This window comes from Paramormyrops kingsleyae, chromosome 8 (assembly GCF_048594095.1).
Source record: "Paramormyrops kingsleyae isolate MSU_618 chromosome 8, PKINGS_0.4, whole genome shotgun sequence".
Taxonomy (NCBI): domain Eukaryota; kingdom Metazoa; phylum Chordata; class Actinopteri; order Osteoglossiformes; family Mormyridae; genus Paramormyrops; species Paramormyrops kingsleyae.
Window position 1 is genome coordinate 15194652 of NC_132804.1, and position 17983 is coordinate 15212634.

General features: G+C 41.6%; 1 protein-coding gene across 1 annotated transcript in view; it reads left to right on the forward strand.

The window, feature by feature from the left end:
- The first annotated feature begins 9274 nt into the window (after positions 1-9274).
- The window catches only part of LOC111839810 (caM kinase-like vesicle-associated protein), a 32482-nt gene continuing 23773 nt past the window's right edge, over positions 9275-17983 (forward strand). The window contains exon 1 of the mRNA XM_023804050.2: positions 9275-9550. The gene's annotated coding sequence lies outside the window, so the exon portion shown is untranslated. The remainder of the gene's footprint in view (positions 9551-17983) is intronic.

The following is a 17983-nucleotide window of genomic DNA, read 5'->3' on the forward strand; positions in this document are numbered from 1 at the left end:
CACCCTGTCATTATTTATTTAACAAAGACTAAGCCAAAATGCAGAAGCAGTATGTGAAAAATTTAATTTCTATACTGCTTCTATAAGAATTAAGTGGGTCAGTAGCAGCCAGGTGCTGTTAATCAAATGCACTTGATTAATTGATCATCATCAAGTGTGACCAAGTCTATAAAAGCAGAAGGCAGTTTGCTGGTCTGGAGCAGTCAGGTGTGTGTTAACGTGATACCAAGGAGGAAAGACATCAGCAATGATCTTAGAGAAGCAATTCCGTCATTCTACAGTGAGAAAGATTATTCACAAGTGGAAAATATTCAAGACAGTTGCCAATCTTCCCAGGAGTGGATGTCCCAGCAAATTCACCACAAGGGCAGACTGTGCGATGCTCAGGAAAAACTGCAAAAATCCCAAGAGCTACATCTCAGGCTCTACAGACCTCAGTTATGTTAAATGTTAAAGTTCATGACAGTACAATTAGAAAAAAGACGAACAAATATGGCTTGTCTGGAAGGGCTGCCTGGAGAAAGCCTCTTCTCTTTAAAATGAACGTGGCAGCACAGCTTAGGTTTGTAATGTTGTACTTTAACAAACCACAAGACTTCACATAGATGAGACCGAAGTGGAGATGTTTGGCACAGTGGTGGAGGGGTGATGGTTTGGGCTTGTTTTGCATCCACAGGACCTGGGCACCTTGCAGTCATTGAGTCGATCATAAACTCCTCTGTATACCAAAGTATTGTATCGAGGTATTGCAACGACACAGTCAAAGTCCTCAACCCCATTGAAACGCTGTGGTGGGACCTTAAGGGAGCTCTGCATATATGAATGTCTGCAAACCTCAATGAACTGAAGCAACGTTGTAAAGAAGAGTGGGCCAACATTCCTGCACAATAATGTGAGAGACTGAAAGTCATACAGAAAATTATTACCAAGTTATTGTTGTTAAAGGTGGTTCTACAAGCTATTCAATCATGGGGTGTATTTAATATTTCACACAAGGCATGTGTCTGAGACATGGTGGAATCTGTTGTGTGTTGTTTTACACCTGAGGTTAGATTAAAATAATTTTAGAACCTGGTAAGGACCCAATGATTTTTTTTTTTATGTCCTGATATGTAAAACCATCCACAATCCACACCGGAAAGAGGGTGTACTTTCTTTTTCACATGACTAAGTACTACACCTTTTCAAAGATTTATTAAAACAGTGTGACCACCGATGGACATTTTAATTATTCATACATAGTATTCATTGCACCTGTGTCATATGCGAGTGCAGTATTTTATCCAGCTGCACAAATGGGGACATGCATTATGTAACTGATATGTTCAATTATGTAATGTATTTTTTAATGATGAATTTGAGCTACACTATCTACTTAGAATGTCATTTCTAATTGTGGAAGAAATTCACATACGTACGTGTAATGGGTAATGTCACCTTCTATAAAACACAGCTGAGGCAGTGTTATCTGACGTTAGCTGGATAGCAGTATAGTGAAACTTTAGCTGTTTCTGGTACTTTGCTAATTCATAGGTGTCTCCAGAAACTTCTTTTGGGAAGCTAACCCTAATTGCTGCTAATAAATCAAAGAGGTGGATTAGTGGAATGAAAGCCTGACCCACCATCTCTCCGGATGGGCATGCTGACTCAGCTGGTGTCGGGTGAGATATAGAGCTGGGTTCTTGTCACTCTCATGATGCTACGGCATATAAAAATGCTCGGGAAGAGTACAGCTATATGATCAGTCAGCATGTGCATCATCAGCCACTTAAACTACAGCCTCAGTCAGGTTCCTTACCAGCTGCACCTGCTGTGTTCTCTGGCATACTGTAGCTACCCTGAGATGAAAAGCACTGGTGCTGCATTCTCACCAGTGAGGGTAACCTCCAGGAATGGAATGTAAATGCATGCACGTCACATGACTGCTTTACCAAAACAAACACCATGCCCGCAAAATTCTGAGTGCAATTCTGTTGTTTTTACACAGATTGCAATTTCCATACACTCTTCTAGAGGCAAACACAAACATGTGAAATGCTTATTTATTCATTCAGCAATCAGAGCATCAACATAATTAAAGACCACAGGTGAGATTTTCTTTCTCTCTCTTTTTGCACCAATAGCAGATTTACATCTTTTCTGTCAACTCCATCTCCCAGCCCTTTGGGAAGGTTTCACAAGGCACTGAAAGTCAGCTTGACCAATAACAGTGACTGTGGGCAGTGACACAGCTAACTGAGCCACATGAGACTGTGATTTTTTTCCTTTGCTAGCACTGAGCATTGAATGTCAGTCATGTGATTTAAACTTTTTTGCACTTGATATAAACAATCTGCTGTGTACCGTGTTCCACATTTTCTCTGTGCACCTTGGTTTGACATTTTCTTTGTGCACCCTGCATTCCATGTTTTCTCTGTGCATCCTGTGTTCCACATTCCACGTTTTCTCTGTGCACCCTCTGTTCCACATTCCACGTTTTCTCTGTGCACCCTGTGTTCCACATTTTCTCTGTGCACCCTGTGTTCCACGTTTTCCCTGTCTACTCTGATCCACATTGAACTACAGGGTCATCATTAAGATACTCTGCAGAGCCCACAGAGTCCTGCTCCTATTCCATCTCCAGTATCGACCCCCGCGATGTCTCACCCAGTGCTATGCTATTGTTTCAGCTAGTCAGTTTAATCACAGTTCACAGAGCTGAATTCACACAGGCTGCAATCAATGTCGGGCTGCAGAGAAATACATTTTGAATATGTGATTCGTGAGCTAACATGAGCCGGTACTCACCAGAGATGCAGAGAGAAAACCGAAAAAGTGAAGTATAGGAAGCCTAAACTGTGTCACTGCTGCCTGAGATGATGCCCTTCAGATGCCTGGGCAGTTCCTGGGCAGCGCACCACGGTGGCAGCAATGATCTGTCTTGGTGATTCCATTTTATATGAAATTGGTGCTCAGAGAGGGCAGTTTGAGTGGAGTTTCATAGGCTTCCGTAGTGATGCTGAAAAATGATCATTTGACACAATGACTCAGGCCCTGTTTGTACTTAGTATTAAAATGCAGCCTGGGTGATCAGATTGCAAGTACACAGCACTAATACAAGTGTAAATGACCGCCAAGACGCATTATGATCCGATCACTCAAACCACTTGCCAAGGTGGTCTGGGATGCATTTCACCACATAACTTTTGTAGTGTAAACACTAATGCATCCTGATGCATCCTCGAAAAGGACGTTACAGTAATTGTGGGTGCGGCCATTTGACCTTCTAGCAGAAGTGATGTAGGCAGCAAAGAAATCAGAGCACAGGTGTTTAGCTGGACACGTTATAGACGCATGATAGACACAGGTGTAAATGGTGACGTGTCTCAACTCAGCCAGCTCACTTGATCACCCAAGATGCATTTTAAAACCAAGTGTAAACAGGGTCTTAGAGTAAGACCCCAAGAGAGATACCAAGAACTGTTTTAATGTGATTACATGGACTCATTACATGAGTATTGGTTTGGGAACCCCCACCACCCTGCATAGGAGAGGCAGATATAGGAAATGGATGATGGCTTACATAAGCGTCGATGTATGAAAGGTTAAAGGTTAAAGGTTAAAGGCAGGTAACTGACAATCACTCACAAGATGTCAGTGAGTGCAAACATTAACTCAGCTGTATCTTCTTAGCGTTCCAAAGTTTTATGGTTACAGAGTCTTGTGCTGTTTCTGTAAACTGATCTAGGCTGGTCCGATAGTCCCGTTAGAAAAGCGGAGAGCAGAGCAGAGTCGAATCATTTCGAAAAATCTCCACCTGTCGTGGCTAAATACATATTTAAAACTTTGATCAGCTGCGGTGCATATCAGACAAGGACACATAAGAGAGAGGCAGTGTGCAGACAGAAAGGCCGACACTCCTTGTCAGAGAAGATTGACACCAAAAGCCAGAAATTTAGCAGAAACAAAGACCTCAAACTCACATGAGCTCGCAGTCTCATCTAGGTCCAAACTCTCCATAACTCAGTGTGGTCTTTGACTACAAAGCTTTTTCCTCATTCTCTGTTCAATACTAACACTTTTATCTAGGGATGTGAAATAAAGTTCACAGACTCAACACGCAGCCCCCGAGGGTGATGGGGTAGTGGGGCTGTCATTGCTCCTCAACTCCTAATAACTTCTTGGGATGACTTCATAAGCTGTGGCACCCATAAAATGTGATGTAACCAAATGACAACTTTATGGGCCTAAAGAAGATCCAACCCTTACTGAAAAAAGAATGAATGTCTTACACCCTGGGAAAGAGCAGAGCCCTTAAATCACATTACTAAGGACACTGAGCAAAGAAGTACACAGAATGGCATTAAGGCACATTGAGATAAAAAAGTAAAATGTTTACGCGGTTGCTTTAAATACTTTATTAGCCACATTAGGACCCTTGTGGCCCTAGTTTCCCAAAAAAGACTGAAAGCATCTTGAATTGTCAGAGAATGGAACCAAAAACTACCTCTAATACTCAGTTTAGCCAAGAAATATTGGGAATTAAGGCTTTAGCTCTGTGTTACATAACTGTGTCTGTGGATGTTTCGGTATTTTTGGAAGCGGCACTCGTAGCGAGCCTATGCTGCTGTTTGTCTTCATGACCTCTGAGTTCCTGACTACCTGTACGCAGGAACCTGTAAGCAAACCCACACTCACAGAAGCCCTACCTTCTGTTCATCTATCATTAGCTCTCTCTGCAACTTTCAAGCCGTTGAATAAAAGCAAATGCGCTGTAATGATATCTAGGGACACTGCATAATGAAATCTGGAGGTAGCCAATCATTTATAAAGCTATCGCGAGTCTTAGCCTCCTGTGACTGAATACATTACATCATTTATCTTTCCACTCAGTGTTTTAACAGTCTCTCTGCCAAAAGTGGTCTCTCTTTTGAAAGGACAAGTATTCTATTTAAATGTCAATGTCAGCAAGTTAACATTATTTGCACGGTGCTGCATGATTAGCTTGAGCACTTGCTGAGGGTTCTTTTTAAAATCAGATTCTTTTCAGTGCTGTTAACTCACATTGTACTTTGGGTTCATAACTCCATAATGCTTGTATTAGACCCTTAATGTTAAAATTTGTTGGCAAATCAGCCACTTTGCATAATACAAGGTTTATATTGGAGCCCCATCGGTGCAGGATTACATGCATCTGACATGTTCTGCCTTATGCAAAAAGGAGTGATGCGGATCCTGATGCAGAGGCGAGTACAATGCACACCATTTTGAGTTTCTTTCCTTTATCTGGCCCATCCTCAATATGCAAAGCACGGACGTCCCTTGCATGAGTAACAATACTATTTACAAAAATCAAACAGTATTGGTTTGTGAGCAGGTCACTATGAATGGGGCTTTGAAAGACATAATTTCCCTCTGACATTATAATCTACCAGCAGTGATTTGTGGATTTTCTGAAGGTATATAAAACCATATACAAGGCATAAAAGGCTTGTACAAGATACAGTGATGTATGGAACTGAACTCATATGAGACAAATACAAAATATTGTGTCACTCAACATCACACCTCTCACTAAGACTGAAAAACAATCATGAAAAATACAGGTATTTGAAGACTGTCGTAAGCAGTTCTATGGGCCAGAAACGGTGCATAAATTATGCAGTTTTCCTGAATAGGCAAAAACAAAAGATTCAGATTAAAACACACAACTCATCATTCTATTCGACTGGGGGCAGTGTTCTGAATTTTTGCCCAATGGCATGCGGTCAGAATGTCAGTGGCCAGTGAGGAAAGAACTACTGGTATCCCTGTAGACCAGTGGTTGTGACCTCAACGCTGTTGACCCTCATTGGTTAACGATAATGGGGATCAACATCTTACAAGGATAGGGGGAATTTCCTTGTCTGAGGAAAAGAGACGTTTATTCAGCTATGTTAGTGATTAGATAGATAGATAGATAGATAGATAGATAGATAGATAATCTTCTTGGGAAGTCCATAGGAATGTGAAGGCAACAATAAAGACACCAATGTGCCTTCTACCATCGATTATATCCCTATACCAGTAGTTCCGACCACCATAATCTTTGTCTCTCCACCATTACGCTGTTCCTATTTCCACCATCCATAAGGTCCCCAAATGGGTAATGAAGAGCCATGTGACCTGGTGCAATCCCTGCATGATGACATCACAGAAGGCTGAAAGCCAAGAAAAAGAAGGTTCAGAATCAGCAACTATCTAATTTAGGTCGGAATATGTGAAACACAAAGCAAAGGGAAAAGGACACGTTTGTATGTGTTTCCTCATGTTTTTTTTCCGCTGTGCCTTTCTGTCTGCATTAATAATGTGATATTACCCACAAAATGGCCAAGAAAGGCAGAAACCAGTTTCTGCAGCTGTATTGGATTTTAAAAAATTCATGACCATTTCTCCTGTAAACAGTGAAACACTGCAGTCAGCTCCATAATAAAAATGTGTTAATTCCAGGTATGTTATACATTTCTAGAACATTTTCCTCTCTAGATGGTGGAGGATATTTCTGGCAGTCTCCGGTCCTGAAGCACTACAGAACCCGATGCTCCGGCCTCATGAGATATGTATCTGAAAGACGTTCTTCACAAACTCAGACTACATGTCTGAACAAAATACTGCATGCTTGCTATACTCATGTTGTTTCAGGGTCATCAAATCCAGCTGCAGGTAACGGCAAGAAATAAAAAAATGCGACTATCGGAATCACACGACAAGTCTTGGTTTTCTGTACCTTCCATCTTTCGTGTCATTTCTGACAATAAATGTTCAAATGGTCCTAGTCGCAGTGTTTGGACTACAGATGATGTGGAGTTCTTAAAATTGGCGAGAAAGCGCAGAATAAAGTGCATGTCAGAAGGAAATTACATACATCAGGCTATGCTACTTAACACTTACGGAGAAGTTCTGAAAGCACGCTGGAGTTGGCCTTTTCTGCCGCTACTCTCAACTTTCAGATCTGCGAGGTAGATTGTGAGGACTGCTGCTTAATATATGAAAACAGCAATGATTTGGCTTTTTAAATTACGAAAAAATATATGTTGCCTCGGGGTGTGGTGGTTAGCACTGTTACCTCACACCTCTGGAACCTGGGTTCAAGTCACCACCTGGGTTCCATGTGTGTGGAGTCTGCATGTTCTCCTTGTAGGGTTCCCTCAAGTTTTGAACCCCCCCCCCCCCCCCCCCACACACACCCACCCACCCACCAAGTCCAAAAACCTGCTGTGGCTAATTGGAGTTACCACATTGCCCACAAACCATAAATGAGCATGTGTGAGTGTGTGCCCTGCGATTGGTTGTTCCCTGCCTCGTGCCTGTAGCCTCCAGGATAGGCTCTGGACCCTGCACAGGGGTTCCAGAAAAGGGATGGGTATAGGTTCTTTTTAAAACCCAGAAGTCTGTAAAGGGCATGAAAACAAGAAATGTTTGATGTGCATGTCCATCCCCAAGTACGACTGTAAGGACGCCTGACACACCAGGCATGACTTTGCTGAGGAGACTGGGGTAGACGATGACCTAGTGCACATCACTGACACTAAGATGCTACCTCAATGGACAGATCTATTAAGCAATTCTTTACATGGTACTTACTTCCATCCACCAGCAGAAGGTAGCTGAACAATTATCTTCATCAGCTTTCCAGTGGGGGGGTCACGTGACTTCCCATGCATGGAGCAGCCTGAGTATTGCTCAAGACCCAAGATCAACTGGACAGTGTCACGCCCCGCCGGTGAACCGGCAATGGGAGGCGGCAGCCCCGACCAATACCGGGACTCCACGTTGGATATAAGCCCGAAAACATCACAGCCCGGTGCCAGTTATTGTAGATGTATAGATACATACTGAGCGTGACTTTCCCTGTCTTCCATATAGCTCCGTTCCACCCTGCTTGCCCTGCCCGACTCTCCCTGCGACCCATCTCGACCTCCCTCCTGCCTGACCTCCCCTCGCTCTTCCTCCTCGTGAATTCCCCGTGTGCCTTGTCAGTGTCATCTGACAGACCTCCCGGCTCTCGAACCCTTTGCCTGCGACCCCGACTACGAATCCGGATCCTGACCCTGGCCTGCCCGATCTCCTGGTTTTCGACCCTGCCTGTACGACCACGATCCTGCCCGCTCCCATGCAGTTTCTATTGCTACAGCTCGGTACAATAAAGGCTCTGTCAAATATCCCTCTGTTGGTCCTAGCGGGTTCGTGACAGACAGTCTAAGGTTGTTCGGCATTGTCACACTTTTCTTTTTAACCTTCCACAAAACTCTCTTTTAATGCAGCAGAAGGCTTAATTTATTTAGGGTTTTTTTTTAGGTTTCATCAGTAAGCTTACTTTTCAAATAATAACAATATTAATAACGACAACAACAATAGTACGGGACAGGAATGCCTTTCTATGTCTGGCTAAGTCTAGGCATTATGAAAGTACACACATTGATATTATCTGCATTCGCCATGATTATGTAACAGCTGGCCCAAATTCACCAGTCATATGAAGGTAACACATGTAGAAAAAATGTAACATCAAAACTGGTCCATTTATTTTCACAACACAGAAGGGCTTCACTGTGAGCTTTTCACAAAGGCTCACAAGACGATAGACATCCCAAACTTAACTTCCAGAGAGGCACAAGTCAGAGAACAATATAGATTTTTACACCCCTGTTAAGTGCTTGATTTAAGACTGAGGTTAAAAAGACCCTTTGAGCCAGTCTGCAGGTTAGTGTTCAGTGAGGTGTGGGCTTCCTTGCCCAACCAGTAATTTTGAAAGGGATTTACAATCACATCAGTGCACCATGTCAAGTATGCTCTGACACCTCTTTTAAAAATGTGGGTATAAGGTTCAATTAAATGTATTCAATGAATAGTATGTATATATAATATATAGATAGATTAGTGATCAGATAGATAGATAGATAGATAGATAGATAGATAGATAGATAGATAGATAGATAGTCTTGCTGTGATTCTATAAACTACATTAATTGCAAATACAAAACTTAATGTCAAAAACCGACATAACTCCTTAGCCTCGTTATTGAAGATTGTCTACCACCTAACCTTATCAAGCTTTAGGCTTTTTGGTTTTTTTTTTTACTTGACCAATTTCTCAATGTTGTTTGAATCATCATTATTATTTATTGTGCCCTAGGATGTGTAACTTTAAACAATAATTCAAACAGCAGTGTAATGGTCTTTCTCGTTTCATGCGCTTTTCAGCGGCCGTATACTGCGATAATTAAGCGCAATGTTACGCTGGCGGGGTTTTACTGGATGGCCACACCTCAAGCATGTCTGTCAGATCAACCTGCAGTCAGCTCGCTTGTGCGCTGCCTCCCTCCTGCGTACTGCGCTTTCAGCAACGCTGTAGAGACTTATGGAGCAGGAGAGCTGGGACTTACCCCCGTCTCTTTAGGAAGAAGTGTACTCCTGTCAAGACGGGGGGAATCCAGTTCATCTGAACGCTCAGGTGCAAACCACGATCTGAGAAGATCAGACAGCAGAACAACTGTGGAACGTTCATTTACACCAGAATAATCTGTTTAAGGTAAGCCAGCGCGTCGCAGATAACTCCTATGGACGACTCTTGGAAAGGCAGACCGTAATGATTGCTGCAGATATATTTTAATTGGTTATAAAAATAATATTCACCGTGTAGCTTTCCACGCATTTCTTTAACAAAGAGCGTAATTTTAGTGTGTTTAAGACAATTACCAGTTTTGCTTGGTTAAACTGCAAGAAAATCACGAAGTTGCTAATCACTCCAGTGAATATACGAGTTTGTCTCTAAAATAAGATTCATAGTCCATAATAAATTAGTTCATTGACTGATTTTCTACCGTCTTTGAACTATTTCAGCTAGGCGTCAAAAACTGGCACTGGCGTGAAAAACTCAAGTCAGTTCATAACATAGACTTATGCATTTGAAGGAGAATGTTTTTGGTACAGCGTCAAAATATGACGGTTTAAGTAATATTAGTTACGACGAGAAACTACCGTTTGGAAGTGTTCAATGTTTGTAATTTAATTGCCAGTTTGAAGCGTAGCAAATGTTTCACACTAACGAATTATATTTTCATCTATATTATTTTTTTTGTTTCATCTATATATTAATTCTGTATATAGGCCTATTAATTTTGCAGTTCTGCTGAAAGATTTATATGTTCAGCGACTTCGTTGATACTCTTATTTTTGCTTCGCTCTTCGGAGACACATGTCATTTCTGATTTGTGTATCGCGTCTTATTAATCAATATGCACGAAGCCCTGACTGATATGCTACCAGTACACTGCAAACGTTGAAACATTTAAGTATACCCAAGTTTATATTCCGGATTATTGATAGTCACCATTGGCTATTAACTGACTTTATATTTGAACACCTTACCCTGTAGGCTAAATCAAACTTTCTGCTCAACAAGTATAAAAGGAGATAAATCAGAAGGGACAGGCAAGATAAAAACCTACCTCACCACACAAGTTTGATCTGTAGGCATACTTTGGGTAAATAAATAAATAAATAAATGATAATGATAATGACTTTTCCAAGAAAATCTATGTGCGGTTTTACCGTACGTAGTCGCAATAAGATACGGAACGTTTAATACATAAGATGAGTGATTGCCCCTGCGTTATGTATCGCGAAATTTTGCTGTTTGGTTTTGATTTATAAAGGATCATGGTAGGCTATTTGCAATTTAGTTCCTATGAGTTTGAAATAGCCTATATTCCGAATGAGCGTCATCCTAAAGCGCTATTAACTCGTCATTATACAGTATAAGTGTAAGATTAGCACCCCGACTGAAAGTCACAGGACACGTACTTGGCTGCTCATCTTGCGCAGTGCTGTTTTACCATCAGACATAACCAGGCTCTCAGACAGTTATGAAATGTCATTTCTCCTTTGATTCTGAACCGATCTGCTGAAGCGACAAATACGCTGAGTTAGCCGTGCTGCCCTCGTCAATCAGAGGATCGAAGTGTGACACTCAGAATGCCGCAATTTTAGAAGTGTTTATGAGGCGGGTGAAGTGCAACCTGCCGGTCAGTAAAACACGCCACAATTAAGGCAGTTCATGCACACATGCTCTGTACGCTGCATAGAAAAAAAAAGAACTGTGCGAAAATATGTCAGTTTTGTGCATTGGTATATAATTTTGAGTTACACTGCGCACTCCTGTCAAAGTATGGCATTGGTATAGAAAACTGTTAACCCCGAAATGCAAAGTCGGTTTGCGTTTTTGAAATGCTTTTAAATGCTTTTTTTTAAGATATGCGTTCAATACGAACTCAGATGTATTCAAGCAAAATCGATCTTGGACACTTGAATTGGCGGCGAGCCTGCCTGATTTATTTAGCTGCAGTCAAAAGCCGTATTTTCAGTCTCCCAATGAATATTTCGGTCGGTTTCTGGAGAGCTGTTCCCTGTAAATCTCAAGGTGAGCATAAGTGCCTGTATGACATTGTCAACCTAGCACCTGTATTGTCATCACGTGGCATCTGTGTGACCATTACAAATAGTATTTCAGCTGTGTGAGTCTAACATAGACCTGTGTACCTGTGTGATTATTACACTGTCCCTTTACCCCGAGGTACCAAAATTAGTGACAGGCTGTTGACCAAGCTTATTTCTGAGAAGATCATCGGCTCTGTGAAAGACACTGAGTTGCCAGGGATGTGGTTTGAGATGGACAACAGCAGGTTGGCCTACTTCAGCTGGGGAAATCGTGGGATACATTTTTACATAAACCTGATTCTCCATTTGATTTGAGTTTTCTCACCACTTTGCTTTATGAAATTCACAGTGGAGACGTGTGCATTAAGTGCTTTATTTAGTTATGCTATAATTACCAATTAATATAATAATCTATACAGGTATTCATGTAGATTATCAGAGTTTGTATTGCGACAAACTGTGAGTGTGTGCAGCATTGTCTCAGTCATAATTTCTTTGTTTCATTGACAGGTTGTCTGAGAATAATCATCACTAAACATAGTGCTTAGTGCTCAGTTCTGCATATGTGTGCTGTACAGGTTCATTTTTGGTAATTCTGAGAGTCCATGGCGAGGTTCTCTCAATGCAATGGGCATAACTGAATGCTTTATACACGATTGTAGGATTCTCTGGGACGTTGGTGCTGGATGATGTGTGGGTGTATGTTAATTGTTGTTTGTCCAGAGAAGCTTGTCACTTTAAACGAGATTCAGTTATAGATGACAGTACCACCATAATGCAGTAGAGCTAACACTTTCACTCTGGATGCTGTAAAAATATCCCCACGTCAGCTTTTTGCTGCTATTATGCAGTTGCGAACCGAAATTAAAATCCATCACTGAGATAAATCAACAATATTGCTCTCTATATGGCCAGAAATACACTAAGAGAGTTTTAATAGAGTTGGCATCATTGTTTATTTGGCTATCATTCCCTTACCAATTAAGTTTTTGTCGACTTGTGTACAGACCAGGGTGGTTTTCTAAGTATGGCTTGTTGACTTGATTTCTTTCACTAACTAGAAGCTGAAGCAGCACTGGTTATCAGTAGTGAACCGGTTCATTATAACTGTGCTCTGCATGTGTTCTGGAAGGAGTGTCCTGGGTAAATTCATACTCTGCTGAGGCGTGGAAGCTTTCCCTCACTGTCATACATGTGTGTGTGTGTGTGTGTGTGTGCGATTTCAGCTGCTTGCTCATCACTTACTACAGCTGCCTGCCTTTATTCCCCTTTAACCTTCTCCACAGATGACAAGTAAAGTGAATAATTCCCTTTTAGCATTTAGGCCTCTGAGGAATTATTGATCCCGTAGTGCTTAAAGAGGAGCCCCCCCCCCCCCCAGCACTGCCCTCCAAATGCCAGACTATCTGAGGCAGAAAAAGAAACAGCGAGGGAGCAGGATAAACTCAGTTACAGTGAGAGAATTTACTGAATGAGTCTTTATCCATATCCAAATGCTGGCTGGTATGCTGGAGGGGTGTCTAATGAATTGGTCCCACTGCCTTGTCCAGCATTTCAGGTGGAATATACAGTGTGAATTGTTTTGTTTGGCTATTGTGTAAATATGGAGCGTTGGTTTTGTCCTGGGCCAATATCAGTCGGATTTCTCGCTTAGCCGGATAACTTGTTGGATTTAAGGGACCCCAGCAGTGTGCGAAATACAGGGGGCTCCGGGGGGGTCCGACACCCCCGATTAACCCATGAGACCCCATGAAAGCCTCAAAAGCAAAATTTTAAGGGGGTCTCAAGATCGGTATTGCGCAACAATTGGGAGATGGTGACCCCCCCGAATTTTGACGCGTACATAAATGAACTTTATCTTCAGTCACTAATGTTGAGCCCAGACTGCCTTAATTCAGAAAGTTATCCAGCTAAGCAAGAAATCTGGCTTCACGATACAGCTGCCTGGAGTATAGATTACAGATAATTTAATTTGCTTTCATGTGATGTATGCATTGGGCATTCTTACTCTATAGTATAGGCACAGTGGTATTCCAGATTTTTCACAGATATCAGCCTTATAAAGGCTGTTGTAGAGTAAATGATATGTTTGTCCAGTATTTTAAAACAATATACTCACTACAGTATACTCCTACAGTATACCACTATAAGATATGCATCTATGTGACTTTTACAGGTGATTGTCATATCCTAACATCTGCCACATTTATTATTTTTTTTAATTTTTTTAACCTATGTAAAATATTGCATAATACCTTAAATATATCATTTTTTATTAAGAAATAATGATTCCAGTGTGAGACCTGTTGCAAAGAGTGTTGTAGGAGTGCTGTTGGATCATAGTTATGTGTGATCTGTGTGTATTTAAAAGCTCTCTGTCACCCTCACTTTTAACACGATCATAGTTGAAGGTAATTATAAAATTAGCAATGCTTTTTTTTTTATCTCTGTGTGACAATACGAGAGAGAGTGTGAATGAGGTGTAATCTGTATATGTAATATTTTTTTGTTTGGAGGACACAGTAATGCCAATTCTCTTCCTGCTGTGTTAAAGAATGTTCTAGATTGTTTCGTATGGATTCAGGAAGGTTTAACCTTATGACGGAAATTAAAGTTTGATGAAATCCAACTGGAACAAACCAAGTATCCATCTTATTTTTTTTTTTGGTAAGTGTTTTATTAATTACTTTTAGTTCCAAATGAGTTTCCTGTTCAGCTGTTGAGGGTATCTTGTATGCATAAGCAGCTTCTATCTTCCTAACCCATACCAGTTACCAGAGTACAGCATTCTCCCATATATGGACTCAGGTGACTCATGTTTCACTTTTGTGTGGCCTTTCCAAACTGTACAACACTCAAAAATACCTACATCTTGAACAATGCAATTACTAATACACACACAGACACACACACAAACACATTTGCATTTATATCTTCGTGGGGACAAATAGCAAAACCCTAATCCCAACAATAGCAACCTTAACCCCCGCCCAGCCCTAACCTTGACCATAAATGACCGAACAAAATACAAGACTTTTGGCATTCTTAGTTTTTTGACTGCAGTCACAGATTTTTATGAAGCTGAGGTTTATATTGTGGGGACCTGAAAAAATATATCCACAAGCTAAAAAGTAACATATTTTACTGGGTCCCCACAATGTGGTAAATATAAACCCCCACACACTCACAATCACACACACACACACACACACACACAGAAACACGCACAGGTAAGTAAACATCAGCCATTTTCTCTATTAGGCCAGGGTGTTATAGCTAATTGCCTCCTGGAAGCTTTGATTTGAAACGACCAGACGTGCTGAAGCAGTCATGGTCTTTGTATCATTCTGTGAAGTGGCTATGAAAAGCCCATGCATGGCTTTGATGATGTCACACAATGGTTTTGAAGCTGAAATTCAAAGGCAGCATGTCGTTTATGTTTGCTACCTTCCCTTTTGCATCTTCATGGTTTCCCCTCCCCATGCGACTTTGAGAACTGTCTGTTGCGTTCTTGTTAAATTCTGTTAAATCATTTTGACCAGGTGTTGTATAATTAAAGGCATCTTCTCATCTAAGCTCTCTTTATGCCCCAAAGCTGCTGAGTGTTTTCAGTTCATGCACAGATTACACAAAATGCTCGACAATCACACAGCATCTGTATGAACTAGGACATCTTCATGAATCTGCTCTATCACCTAATATATAGCTAGAAATAGCTGGCAGCTTAACAGTTGCAGTCTGCTTATCCTGTGTCTGACTTTGCTGCTTGTATTAGAGGAGAGAAATTATGACCACAATGGTTTTATATATGGCTCAGTTCACCTTCCTGATGGATCCCGATGGATGGATTTTTTAAATCTTCTACCCCATCTGTTCCATGAATCTGATTATTGTCCAGAGGACCCAGCATTTTCTGCTTTTGCAGCCCTGTGTAAATGCCATGGAAAAGGCTTGTGTATTTTGCTCTCTTACAGTGCTCCTTCTCCAGCCTCACAGGAATCAAATTTTGAAGTTACGACATGCCTTGGTCTGAGCCTGGTTCTTAACAAAGGAGCTTTTCTACATCCATGGCAGGCTTGACCGGCATGAGAAGTCTAATGTCCTTGAAGACTACATCTGCAAACTGCTACATGTGATTTACTAGCCAGTCATAGCCAGTGTCATCTAATCTGCTGCTTTTCTAGAGGGATAAAGCATGTTGAGAAGCTCAAGAAACTTGAGTGTGGACCCTTTGGAAGTGGTAATGAAAGAGGGCAGTATTCCAGTACTCCATTGTGAATTATGAGCCCTGAACAGAGGTCTGGTACAGTTGACGTACACCATCCATCACGGAGGCATGACTGAGTGGATCAACCTGCATCTGATTACTCAGTCATTCAGGTCTCCATGTCCCCAAGCCCACCCGGCTCACAGGACACTAACCCAGCTGTCTTTGACGCATCATTTTACTGTTCCACATGCTCTGTATCATGTACCTGTTTACAAGGCATGCTTATACCTCTTCTGTACCAGTGGCATAGAGTGACCAGATAATCCATGTCAGGGAGGACACTTTGAGCTACTTCAGGTTTACAAACTGCTTTAAAACAGAAAGGTTCATGTGCTTGGCCGAATAGTTCAGTTCTTCTTGTGCTTTGACTGGTTTGTTTCCTTGCTTGAAAGACTCATCCAGCTGTTTCACATTAACAATAGTGAGGCATGCATGATTATAAGTTACTGACTATTTGCCAAGCAGCAAGACTTTTTATAGACTTTTTTTAAAATTATTATTTAGCTCCATGGATGAGACTTGTTTTGGGATTTTGACTCAGTGGCCAGCTTGTAAGGTACACCAGCCAGTACAGGATTGAACCTTCATTTGTTTCCAGACCCACTTCAACATAAATTAATTGTGCGTGTTCAGAGAAGCCATTCTGCCCACTGTTGTACTGAGTTGTTGCTCAGTCTTGGTTCTGGCATGGTTATAATGTTAATTGGCAATGGCAATCATAAATGAGAAGTCTACGACCCAATGTCTACCTCCGGGTGATGTAGCAGCTCTTGGTAGATCACTTGGTACACTGCAAATTAATCTGACAGCTGACAAAAGGCAGTCTTATCTCATAAAGATTAGCTTTTTATAAGGGTTAGGAGAAGCAGCTACTTTTACAGTGTTGTATCATGGCATTTTGACTAAGGAGGAAACATTTTTGAATGGAACCAGAGCTCAAAGGACACCAGAGCACTGCAGAGAATGTGAAGTTTTTGGGTGTTTTCTGTCCACCTGACTATCTGGAGGGTCTGACTGTTGGCGAGTGATTGACTTTCAGATGATGTGAGGATGACAGGGCTCCTCTAAGCAGGACTGGCAGGGAGGCCCTGAAGTGGCAGGCAAACACAGATGAATGAATGCTTACTGGTTAGAGATCATATGGCAAAGAGAAGAGGAGCAGGTATCTGTCGAGAGAGAAGCCAGCCCTGGTCCACTCCTCTGAAAGGCCTGTTTGCCACACCAGCAGGCTTCAAAAAGCTTCTCCTGCTGACTGCGTCTACAAATAGCAATTAAAAGGAGAATCGAATATGGAAACAAATCAATTTTTAATGTCTGGTTGATTCATGCTGTCATCACCGACATTTTCATATTCCACAGAATTGTGTATGCGAAGAGGAAGAAGCAGAATGGACAAGAAGGTTGTTTGATTGGAATCATGCATCAGGCTGTGAGGATCCTACACACACACACACACACACACACACACACGTCGGGTAAACATATCTTTATGGAGACCGCTCATTCTTTTCTATGGGAAAAATGTTAACGCTAACTATGACAACCTTAACTCCTACCCAGCCCTAACCATAACCATAAGCAACCAAGCAAAATATGAGAGTGTTTGCACTTTTAGTTTTTTAATTGCATTCACAGCTTTTTTATCAAATTGAGTTTTCCCATAAGGGAAAAAAGGGTATTCATCACGTTATGGGGACATTGTGTCCCCATAAGGTAAGGTATACCCGCTCACATACACACACAGAAGTTTATAATTATATCTTTGTGGGGACTGTCTATTCGCTTAGGGATGGAGTGGTGGCTTTGAGGCTAGGGATCTGTACCAGCAACTGGAAGGTTGCTGGTTTAAATCCCATGAATGCCCAGAGTGATTCTATGCCATTGGGCCCTTGAGCAAAGCCCTTAACCTGCAATTGCTTCATCCTGTATGACATTAATCTACATCCAGCCCTATAAGGAGGTCCTCCAACTTACAGGGAATAACTTGGGGGTTGGTGGCAGGATTAGCGCTCTAGCCACTGGAAAAAAAACCTCACACTGGTCCATTCGGACTAGTATATGGTGCTGAGGTGTCACCTGCCATATGGCTGCACTCAGGTTCTCATCCCTGAGGTGGTTTGTCGTGTGTTGTGTGCAGCGACACTCTGTAATCAGTGCATGCCCCTTACAGTACGTCTCTCTCCTCTCCATTCACTTCCATGGGGAAAACTCTAAAGATGACCTTAACCCCTACCCAGCCCTAACCATAACCATAAA